The sequence below is a fragment of the Balaenoptera borealis genome (assembly GCF_965194805.1).
Source record: "Balaenoptera borealis genome assembly, chromosome: 21".
In the NCBI taxonomy this organism is placed as follows: Eukaryota; Metazoa; Chordata; class Mammalia; order Artiodactyla; family Balaenopteridae; genus Balaenoptera; species Balaenoptera borealis.
Genome location: NC_138880.1, coordinates 12,344,724 through 12,355,794, shown reverse-complemented (window position 1 = coordinate 12,355,794; position 11,071 = coordinate 12,344,724).

The window sequence follows — 11,071 nt, the reverse complement described above, 5'->3', positions numbered from 1 at the left end:
CAGTAAACATTAATTTCCTTCTTTCCCTCTACACTTTACCTCTGGACTTCTCCTTCCGTTCTCTGCCAAGCATTTTGGCCAGAGCATAGTGGGTGGGCCAGACAGATTGGTTAGTCCCCAAAGAAAGGAAACCTATGGTCTCATGGGTCCCGGAGTCCAGCCGACTCCAGCCACTGCTGTCTCTTTTAGAACATGCCCATTGCAATCCTTGCAGAAGTGCCCCCTGAGTACATTACTGTCTTGGGTGAGAAATGTCTGTGTGTATAGGGGGAAGGGTCTACACTGGGGAGGAGGGTGTCATGAAAGAAGTAGAGTTGGGGCATTGGTGACCTACCTTTATTCCGTATCTGTTGTGCTGAATTTAAATCTCATTTGAGGAAGTAACTAAATTGTGTAGAAGAGTCTAGAGTGCTTGGCAGGCTGTGTCCTGTATTGTGAGATAAGTGGAGTTTCCCTTAGATGTAGTCTTACAGTTCATCTGTCTGTGACTAACTCTTCCCACATCAGCACTAACCTGTGCTATCAGCTTCATTTCTTTGGGGCTCTGAAGGTGGGCAGTTTGTTAAGTCGCTCCACACTGCCACTGGTTTTGATGTGTTTATTATCATAACAAGGAATGTTTTGTATTTTAAAAAGAGAATTTTAGATGTATAATATTTTAGTCCCAAGGTATACATTTCTTGATAGTTTTCAGTGGCAAGACCCGGAAGAAGAGAAATTTTTGTTTGGGAGGACTTTCAGAGTTGTCTCTTAAACATCATCCCATTTGGCTCTTTGTTAAAGGAGTCCAGCACCTGGGTAATTTCTTCTTAACCCTCTGGAATAGGGCTAGGACCAAAGATGTGCTGTCTGTGAAGAGTTTGGACTTTTGTTTTACTTTTTGTCTTTTTGAGAGATAATGCTTTAAAATCATAAATGAGCAAAACAAGCATTGGGCCAATGGGAAAACAATGTTCTCTCCAGTTTCCCTACTCTAGCTGTGTGACATCATGTGAGTTACTTAACCTCTCTGAATCTTCATCACCTGTTCTATTTTTAAATGGACATATTAAAAGAAAAATTTTAAAAGAGCATTAGTACCCAGAATTGGCAAAGACAGATTGATAAGTGATAGACACGCTCCTGTTTTGTTGATGTGAGCTTCCACTGGTGCAGCTTTTATGGAGGACAGGTTGACAGTGTGTATCAAAATGTTTGTTCTGTTACCCTTTGGCCGTGAAATTTCCCCTTCCTAGAATTTTTCCTGAGAAGATAATTGAATAAATGTAAAACCAAATGTCTTTATAAAGATATTCAGTGCAACCTTACTGAAAACTATGAAAAAAGTTGGAAACAATCTAAGTGTTTGTCAATATAAGGATAGCTAACTGAGGGACATCCCTGGCATTCCAGTGGTTAAGACTTCATTCACCTTCCAATGCAGGGTGCGGGTTCGATCCCTGGTCGCAGAACTAAGATCCCACATGCCTTGTGGCCAAAAAGCCAAAACAAAACAAGCAATATTGTAGCAAATTCAATAAAGACTTTTTAAAAAATGGTCCACATCAAAAAAAACCTTAAAAAAAAATAGCTAACTGAATTATATATAAAAACTATAAACATCATGAAATACTATGTGGTCATTAAAAGTGTTAACGTACAGGTATATTGATTGGCATGGACAATTATCATAGTATACTAATAAGTAAAAAAAGTATCACAGAATGGGCGTGCTCCATCCTAAATAAATGCCCCAACAACCAGACCTTTTTTATAGGCAAAACCCACAAATTATCTCTGTCCCCTAATCTTTCTCATCTTCCGTATCTAATCCATCATGAAGCCTTTTAACTCCACATGTCTTTCAAACCGTCCACTTCCCTCCAACTCCACCCTCCCCACATCTAAGCTTGGTGTTCAGTTAATGCTTGTGAAGCGAATGCTGAGTATGGTACCGTTTGTGACATAGCACGTCTATTACACATGTGTGTGAAGAAACAGGTGCCTGGAGGGGTGTTCACCAAACTGCTGGCTGTGGTTTCCTGTTAGGTGGTGGAATTCAGCATTAGTTTTACCTTTTTGTTTGAATTTTCCTGTGTTGTTTGAAAAATTAAAAAATAATAATGTATAATTTACTGCCTTAGCCAACCCCCCAAAAAACTATTACGAAATAGGGCCAATAACCATTCCCTTACCGTTCTCTCTGAATAAACGTAATGTTCAAATATACTAGTACATGTGAAAATTTTTATAATATGAAAACAAAGTTACTAATATGGTTACTGTGAGCCATCATAATGATAACAATAATTTTTTAAAAACCACAGATGCTAAAATTTCTTGAATACCTGTGCCTAGTGTTTTAGGCGTATTAACTCATTAAGCCTGTGATGCTATTAATATTCCCATTTTAGAGGTGAGGAAACTGAGGCCGAGCCAGATTAAATAATTAACCCTGGCAGACCCAGCTGGGAGAGTAGAGCCGGGATTTGAACCAGACACAGTTAAGCCCCAGGGTCTGAGTACTAACCACTGTGCCATAATCATAACACACTGAAGACGCAGCAGAGGTAGAACTTATCTCCAGTGTATCAGACTCTCCCCACTGTGAAGCCCTTCAAGGGAGTTTCATACACTTTACCACCTCTGTTAATTTAGAAAGACTTTCAGGCACTGCTGAATGATTTGGGGAGTGAGGCCAAGCCACATGACCACGGCTGGAAGCAGTTTCATAGATTACACATTTAAATAGTAGAGGCAGATGACATGGGGAAGAAAGGAGAAACTAATATTTGGGGCACGTTTGTTTTTATCCGCAAGGTACTATGTAGATACCATTGTGTTGAATCTTCACAACACGGCAGAAGGTGTTATTATTTTCGGTTTGCAGTCACTGATAAGGTAACTGAGATGTGGATTTATGACATAATTTGCCCAGGTCTTCACAGCTATTAAGTTGGAGAGGAGGAAGCCCATCAAGACTCCCAGTTTCACTCTATCCACCTCTGTTATTCTAATCACTTAGGTCTGAAGCGGTGTCCTTCTGTTATCAATGTCCATAACACTGAACAGGCCATTTAATATAAATTCCCTTGGAGGTTATATATTTTGTTATGGATTTACGTGTTTTCTTTAAACATAGCTTACTAAGTCATTGAGGCAAGAGCATGCTTTTTCATCCCCAGAGAGGATAGCACAGGAGACACTCAGTACATAGTTGTTGATTGTTTTGACTTTAGAGAAAAAGGCAAAAGAATAGGATAAGGTGGCAGGAACTTCATAGAATTATCTCAAGTCCAATAAAAAAGTAAAATGGTTTCCTGACATTGGTTGCAATAGATGAAACTTTCCTTCCCCAGATCTCAGGATCCCAATTTGGAAAATGGAGTTTGGCCATATCTTTTGTCTACCAGGTTTGACATAAAAAAACCTGATGAATGGTTGTAAGCTCTTTGGAAACATAAAATGGAAGGGGAATACTAAGTAACAGGACTGATCGATACAGAGTTCAGCTTTAAAATTCTTTCATCTGCTAAAGCTGGTTTTCTTGGCAGTACCAGCAAGATCTGGAATTTTTTAAAAAAATCATTCTTATAAATGTATTGATTGAATGTATTAAGATGCTTTATTACCATATCCATTTGCTTATAAGAAGGCATCCGTATATGTCAAATATAAGCCTCAAAAGACAATCAAATAAATGAAAATAATGCAAAGCAACTGAGGTTACACAGCATTACAAACTGCATTTTGTTCATTTTATGTACATGAAAGAAAAGAACAAAGGGGTTGAAAGCCTTCTAGAATAATAAATGCCACATTCAGTGGAGAAGACACATTTTAATTTGCAAACATCTCCCACTGAGAGTGTGGCAGAATGAAAAAGAACCCTGTCCTGTAGGTACCTTAGTATCTCACTGCCTTTGAAGCTCTAAGGGGACTAGATCTTCAGTTTCCTCCCCTGTGCAGGTAATAGAGAAAAGGGTGAATAAAGAAGTGTTCCATTCCCATATTTATTTCAAAGCATTCTCTATCCTGTTTCCTGATGTGCAAAAGCCAAGTTATAAATTTTTAGTGTACTTTTAACATTCCAGTGTTTGTCAACCTACTGTTAACATTTGCATCAACAAAGATGGGATATGAGGTGTTATCTTTGCCGTCTTTTCAGCTGTAAACTGGAATGGTGGCCAGAAAAAAAGAAAAAATTAGATTGGGGATTTCTTAGGAAGAGATGTAATAGCTAAGTACCTTATAGATATGAAAATGAAGTACCTTATATGAAATGGAGTACCTTACAGATAAGAGGAAAGACAGCTGGTGAAGAAAAAAAAATTATACCTAATAGGAGCTGCCCAGGATCCAGGTATCAAGGGGAAAAATGGCATATTTATAGCCCAGAGAGATTTCTAAGAATTAGAGATTGGGGTATATTATTTCTTGACATGTCTGGAGGCTCCCTGGATGGAAATCCTGGAACATATCTTAGAGAAAGCAAAAAGGCCTCAACAGAGAAGCTAAGAATCAGGCTGTCATTTGGACAAAAAGAAAACCCATAGATATAAATGAAACAACATGAAATAAAATAACTTCCCAGGTAAAAGGGCTATTAGTACACGATTCTGCAAGTCAAAAGAAGGTTTGGATCAGGAAGGCAAGTCTGGGGTTGAGGGAAGGGGAGGTAGGGTCAGGTATAGTTTAGAGCTGTATTGAAGTCAGGCCAGGGGAAGGCACTAGAGCCCAGTAAATGAGAGCCTAGGAAGCATGACTTCAAAGGAAAATGTGCGTGGTACACAGGGGGACCCATGAAGGTCAGAAACCTGAGTGTCAATACTTGCTGGGGAAGTGGGCAAGAAATGAAAAGGAGAGAGCCAGGTGAAGCAGCTGGAATCAGGAATCTGGGCAGGAGGACCTGGCAGCAGCCAGTATGAGCTGGAAAAGCAGGAGGAGATTTGAAGCCAGACTTACTTCTCAGGCCCCAGACTTTTAATATTCCTCCTGTGGGGACCAGCGCCTTTGAGTGACGTTCACAGAATTTCAGTGTTGGACAGGATTTCAGAGATCATCCGTGAAGTCCCCTCTGTAGGCACCAAGCCTTCTGCAGTATTTCCAGTGAGGGAGGGGAACACTTAAAGGAAGTAGGGAAGAGGGGAGAGAAATGGATACTTCTAACCCAATCTATAAATGCCTTATCAGTGAGCTAGGCCCCATGAAGCTAAATTTAAAAATAAGACTCTAATTATTTGTAAGTTAGCTATTTATTTTGTATACAGAGAACTCCACAGCTACATTCAAATAACCTTTTGCACCCTAACAATCTTAATTGTTCAGGTAGTGTTCAGACATTCCATCAGAGAGAAACATTGCTTACTAAGTAGAAAGGAAATGCTATTTTTTCAAAGTCATGTTTTTTTTATATGGTCATAGAGCTTCACTTTGGGTGTTGGTGATGGAGACTTACAAGCTGTAGGGGACACTGGTGGCCCTGATATCTGAAGAAACCCCGATGGCTTTATCACATATTCCAAGTTTAACTTTTAATTTTAAAAATAAATGAATGGATAAAAGAAACATGTTTGAAAAAAGACACAAAACCCTAGTTTTAGTCATGTGTAGGTACTCTATTTTAAGGATGTCTAATTCATACTCATAACTCACATAATGTAGGGGGTGATCAATGAATATGAGATAATTTCCCATAAGATTTCTTTAAATAGTAAACGGCTTTGCTGCCTGTAATTCACACATCAATTTATGCAGAACTATTTCCGCATAGTTCATCTCCAATTTATGAGAAAATACTATGTTTCAAAGCAGATTTTAAATGAGTTTTTTGGAATCCAGAAGCAATTGTCCCAAAGAATGAATTTCAACCCAGTTAAGTCCACAGGTCAGCCCACAAAAAAAACACACTTTGCACTAATTAATCTGTGAGGCAAGTTTGCTTATCCACTTTTATTCCTCTTTTTCTTTGTGTTTCCTGCCTCGCCGCGCAGCTTGTGGGATCTTAGTTCCCCAACTAGTGATTGAACCCGGGCCACCGCAATCAAAGCGCCAAGTCCTAACCTCTAGACCACTAGGGAATTCCCACTTATCTACTTTTAGATCAAAAAAAATTTTAAGCAGATAAAAAGCTATGACTACCCCATCTAAATAAATTCACCTGCTATGACTTAGATACACTTGCACACAAAAATTGGTATACAATTTGAAGAAGTAAAAGAGCCCATTCAAATTTGCTCAAAGGTAGGGAGTAATCATATTCAATAATTCTTTGGGAAAAGGTATATGTATTTTGCTTTCAGGTACTTACTAGGAGAGAGGGGATTCTCCATCCCCCGTGTGGCTAAATGTGAGATCCAGGGGTTTCCCATAATTCTAAAAGTTCAGTAGAATCTATGGTGTGGCAGAAGTGCTTTTTGTCCGCTCTTAGTTCCAAGGAGGACCAGCATGCTTTCTAATCAAATGCCTCAACCGATTGCTTTTTTTTTTTCCCCTCAATTTTTTATTTTATTTATTTTACTTTATTTTATTTTTTAGCATCTTTTTTGGAGTATAATTGCTTTACAATGGTGTGTTAGTTTCTGCTTTATAACAAAGTGAATCAGCTATACATATATCCCCATATCTTCTCCCTCTTGCATCTCTCTCCCACCCTCCCTATCCCACCCTTCTAGGTGGTCACAAAGCACCGAGCTGATCTCCCTGTGCTATGCGGCTGCTTCCCGCTAGCTATCTGTTTTACATTTGGTAGTGTATATATGTCCATGCCACTCTCTCACTTTGTCCCAGCTTACCCTTCCCCCTCCCCGTGTCCTCAAGTCCATTCTCTACTAGGTCTGCATCTTTATTCCTGTCTTGCCACTAGGTTCTTCTGACCATTTTTTTTCTTTTTTTTTTATTTTTAGATTCTGTATATATGTGTTAGCATACAGTATTTGTTTTTCTCTTTCTGACTTACTTCACTCTGTATGACAGACTCTAGGTCCATCCACCTCACTACAAATAACTCAGTTTCGTCCCTTTTTATGGCTGAGTAATATTCCATTGTATATATGTGCCACATCTTCTTTATCCATTCATCTGTTGATGGACACTTAGGTTGCTTCCATGTTCTGGCTATTGTAAATAGAGCTGCAATGAACATTTTGGTACATGATTCTTTTTGAATTATGGTTTTCTCAGGGTATATGCCCAGTAGTGGGATTGCTGGGTCGTATGGTAGTTCTATTTTTAGTTTTTTAAGGAACCTCCATACTGTTCTCCATAGTGGCTGTATCAATTTACATTCCCACCAACAGCACAAGAGGGTTCCCTTTTCTCCACACCCTCTCCAGCATTTATTGTTTGTAGATTTTTTGATGATGGTTATTCTGACCAGTGTGAGATGATATCTCATTGTAGTTTTGACTTGCATTTCTCTAATGATTAATGATGTTGAGCATTCTTTCATGTGTTTGTTGGCAATCTGTGTATTTTCTTGGGAGAAATGTCTATTTAGGTCTTCTTTCCATTTTTGGATTGGGTTGTTTGTTCTTTTGATATTGAGCTGCATGAGTTGCTTGTATGTTTTGGAGATTAATCCTTTGTCAGTTGCTTCATTTGCAAATATTTTCTCCCATTCTGAGGGTTGTCTTTTCGTCTTGTTTATGGTTTCCTTTCCTGTGCAAAAGCTTTTAAGTTTCATTAGGTCCCATTTGTTTATTTTTGTTTTTATTTCCATTTCTCTAGGAGATGGAAATAAAATTTCCGTTTTTCTTTCTCAAGATTGCTTTGGCTATTCGGGGTCTTTTGTGTTTCCATACAAATTGTGAAATTTTTTGTTCTAGTTCTGTGGAAAATGCCACTGGTAGTTTGATAGGGATTGCAGTGGATCTGTAGATTGTTTTGGGTAGTAGAGTCATTTTCACAACGTTGATTCTTCCAATCCAAGAACATGGTGTATCTCTCCATCTGTTTGTATCATCTTTAATTTCTTTCATCCGTGTCTTCAACCGATTGCTTTTAAACTAGGTTTTCCCTTCATTGTCCACCGGGAAGGAACTTTCTACCCTTCAGAATAAATGAATAAATCTGTTAGCAACAGTGAGAAACCAGTGAGGTATGAAGCACTCTCTGGCACTTTCTATTTTGTCTTTTCTTAGATTCTGTGGTAAAAGGGAGAAAGTACAGAGAAATTCCAACACTGAGTACATGAAGCTTTAAAGTAAGGCTCAAGTGAGGCTGGGCATTTAGGGGATTTCTTCCAAGTGGGTCAGAGGTCTAGGCAGAAGGGATGTATGAGGTTTAGAAGGAAGGGGGCATGAACTGGGTGGGGTTGGGGGACATTGCCGGGACAAGCCAGCTCTGGAAGCAGAGGAAGAAGAAACAACCTGAGGGTGACTGTATCCTTTATGTTTTCCCTCTCCCCTCACTATTGACAGCCTTCCCTTCATGATCTGACTCTTTGATAAAGAAAAGGATGATGAGATATAGAAAAGAAGGAGAGAAAGAAAAGAAGTAGATACCAGGTTGTACTGTTGAGGAAGAGAGTGAGAGAAAAACAAATTCTTGCCTCCGTGGTCTACCAGCTGCCGTTACTACTCATAATGTTAGGTGTGCAAAGAAAGTATGTGTTAGGTATTTGTAGCCAACCAGCAACTCCCTGACAGTCTCTCATCAATAGCAAAATATTGCATACCGCTTGTTTTGTAAGTCAAGAAACCCAGTGAAAAGCTCTAAAAGAATCTTCCTTGGATCTGAATTCACATACATTTCTGACTTCTCAGAGAGCCTTAAGGTTGGAAAGCTTCAGAATCCATGGGTACACTAAGGAAGAAAGTGATAGTAGTATTCTTCAGCGGATATGAAAAAATATCTAAGAGGACACCAGAACCAGAAGACCATGGGTGGTCTGAAGAGTAGGATGGGAGAACATAGTAACCGTTTAGTTCTAGGGATCAAACAACCACCCTGGCTGCAGAGCTTCCTTCCAAGGCAGCATGATAGACATGATGTGCTTCAATCCAGGTGTTGGGACCAAGTCCTACTGAACATGTGCTTTTGTGCAAACAGCAAGCATGTTCTTTGGTGAAGCTTTGTTCACCTGAAACACTTCTCTCGTTCTCTCTTGGCTGCTTCATCTTTCGGATGAGGAGAATGGAAGTCTGTGTAATTTAGATTGCTCAGTCAGCAAACAGTGGAAGAATCGAGACTTCCAAGTAGGTCAGCTAGCTCGGAACCAAAGCCCTATCTCTAGACCGTACCGAGGGAAGTCAGCGCAATTTTGCCATCTTTCTCTCTCTCCTTCCCTCCTCTTCCTCCACTTCGATCTTCCCCTCCCCCTCCTTCTCCCTTCCTTGCCCTCCCATTTCTCCCTCCAGTGGTAGATTAGTAATACCTGGGGGTATTCATAATCTTCCTGCTTTCCTCCTTCCCCACTCCCATCTCGACTTCTGTCCTCCCTCCCTCCCTCCCTCTTCCTTCCCTCCTTCCTTCCTTCCTCCCTCCTTCCTTCCTTACCAGTTTCCACCCATTTTCTTATGTAAAGCACTTTTGAATTCTAGCCATCTGTGAATACAAGGCAGTGAAAAATATTGAAGTCACATCAAATTCCACTTGCTCTGCCAGTTAAAAATACAGATGCTTCCTGTTTTATGCTTTCCTCTCACTTTCTCTGGAGTTTAAACATGAAAATATGTTCAATGATAAAAACCAGCACATATTCCCTTTCACCAGGAAACATATTGCAAACAATGAAAGGTAGAGTTATTTTCCCAAGTCCAGCCGGGGTATTAAGATGTTGGAAGAATCATACATAGAACCATAATTTCATAGAAGAAGAACATAATTATTCACAACGATCACATTTTATAGGTGAAGAAATTGAGATCACAGGGAATTGTTGTAATTGTTCTCATATGTGGTCCTCATGGACTTGCCAAAGTTCACATCCGCCTACGTTTTCACCTAGCATAGCTGGGTCTCAATTGCTCCATGATGCTTTTTTGCTATCCACCACTTTCAAATAGGATTCTTTGGCTACTGGGAGAGGCCAAATCCTTGAGCAATGAAGCGTTAGCTTGAAACTCAGTTTATGTGCTGGAGTGAAAAAAGCAATGCAGGACTGAGAGTCAAGACAACTGGGTTCTAGTTACACCTCTGTTGCTACCTATCAAACCTTGACAAAAATTTCTACTCTTGGCCCACGAAGGGGCTAGGTCAAATGATCTCTAAATTTCCTTCCAGCTTTGAAACTTGATTATTTTTTCTCCCTTTACTTTTCTGCTGACTCAAGAGTATATGACATTGGCCACGTTATTAACTGCTGTAAATCTCCATTTTTCCAAGTGCAAAGGGAGAGGAACACATTCCCATATTTTCCTAGCTTATACCTACTATATAATCTTGAATTAAATGGACTGTTTTTAGAAATCACATTAAGTCTTTTATATCTATAGATGTTCTAGCTTTCGCGACTAATTAAATAAGACAGTGGTCATACCGCTGGGCAGTATCCTTCGCTGTAAAAACACTGTATTGACCACGATTCTCACCCCTCTTGGCTTCCGCCACATCTTCTTATATAAGCTGTTATAACCCTTGTAGTACTATGGTGTAGCACACTGTATGTCACTGTGTTCTCACCCTCCTGTCATATCTGGTCCTATCCTAGCATTTCCTATCTCAATGACTAGATCCTCACCCGTTTTACTAATGCGTGATAGATACTTTCTCACTGTATATTTCTCACTTCCTTATATCCAATGATTCACCAAGTCCTTATTGATCTTATCTCCCCTATGTCGTTCAAATTCATCCACTTCTCCTTCTTTCTCCCACTATGTCCTAGTCCAAGCTACCGTTACCCCTCCCCTAAACTACTCTATTCCACGTAGAAGTCAAAGGATTATTTCAAATCGCAAATCTAACCATATCACCCCACTGCCTAAACCCCCCAATGGCTTTTCACTACTACTTTTTTTTTTAATATTCAATTGCACATGTTTTTATTGGAAAGAATTCAGGTTTTTCATTTCATCACTAGACTGCTGTACAGAAAAAAATTTTGTTGAATGAAGAGTTTATAACTGTGTTATAAAGTTATATATGCATG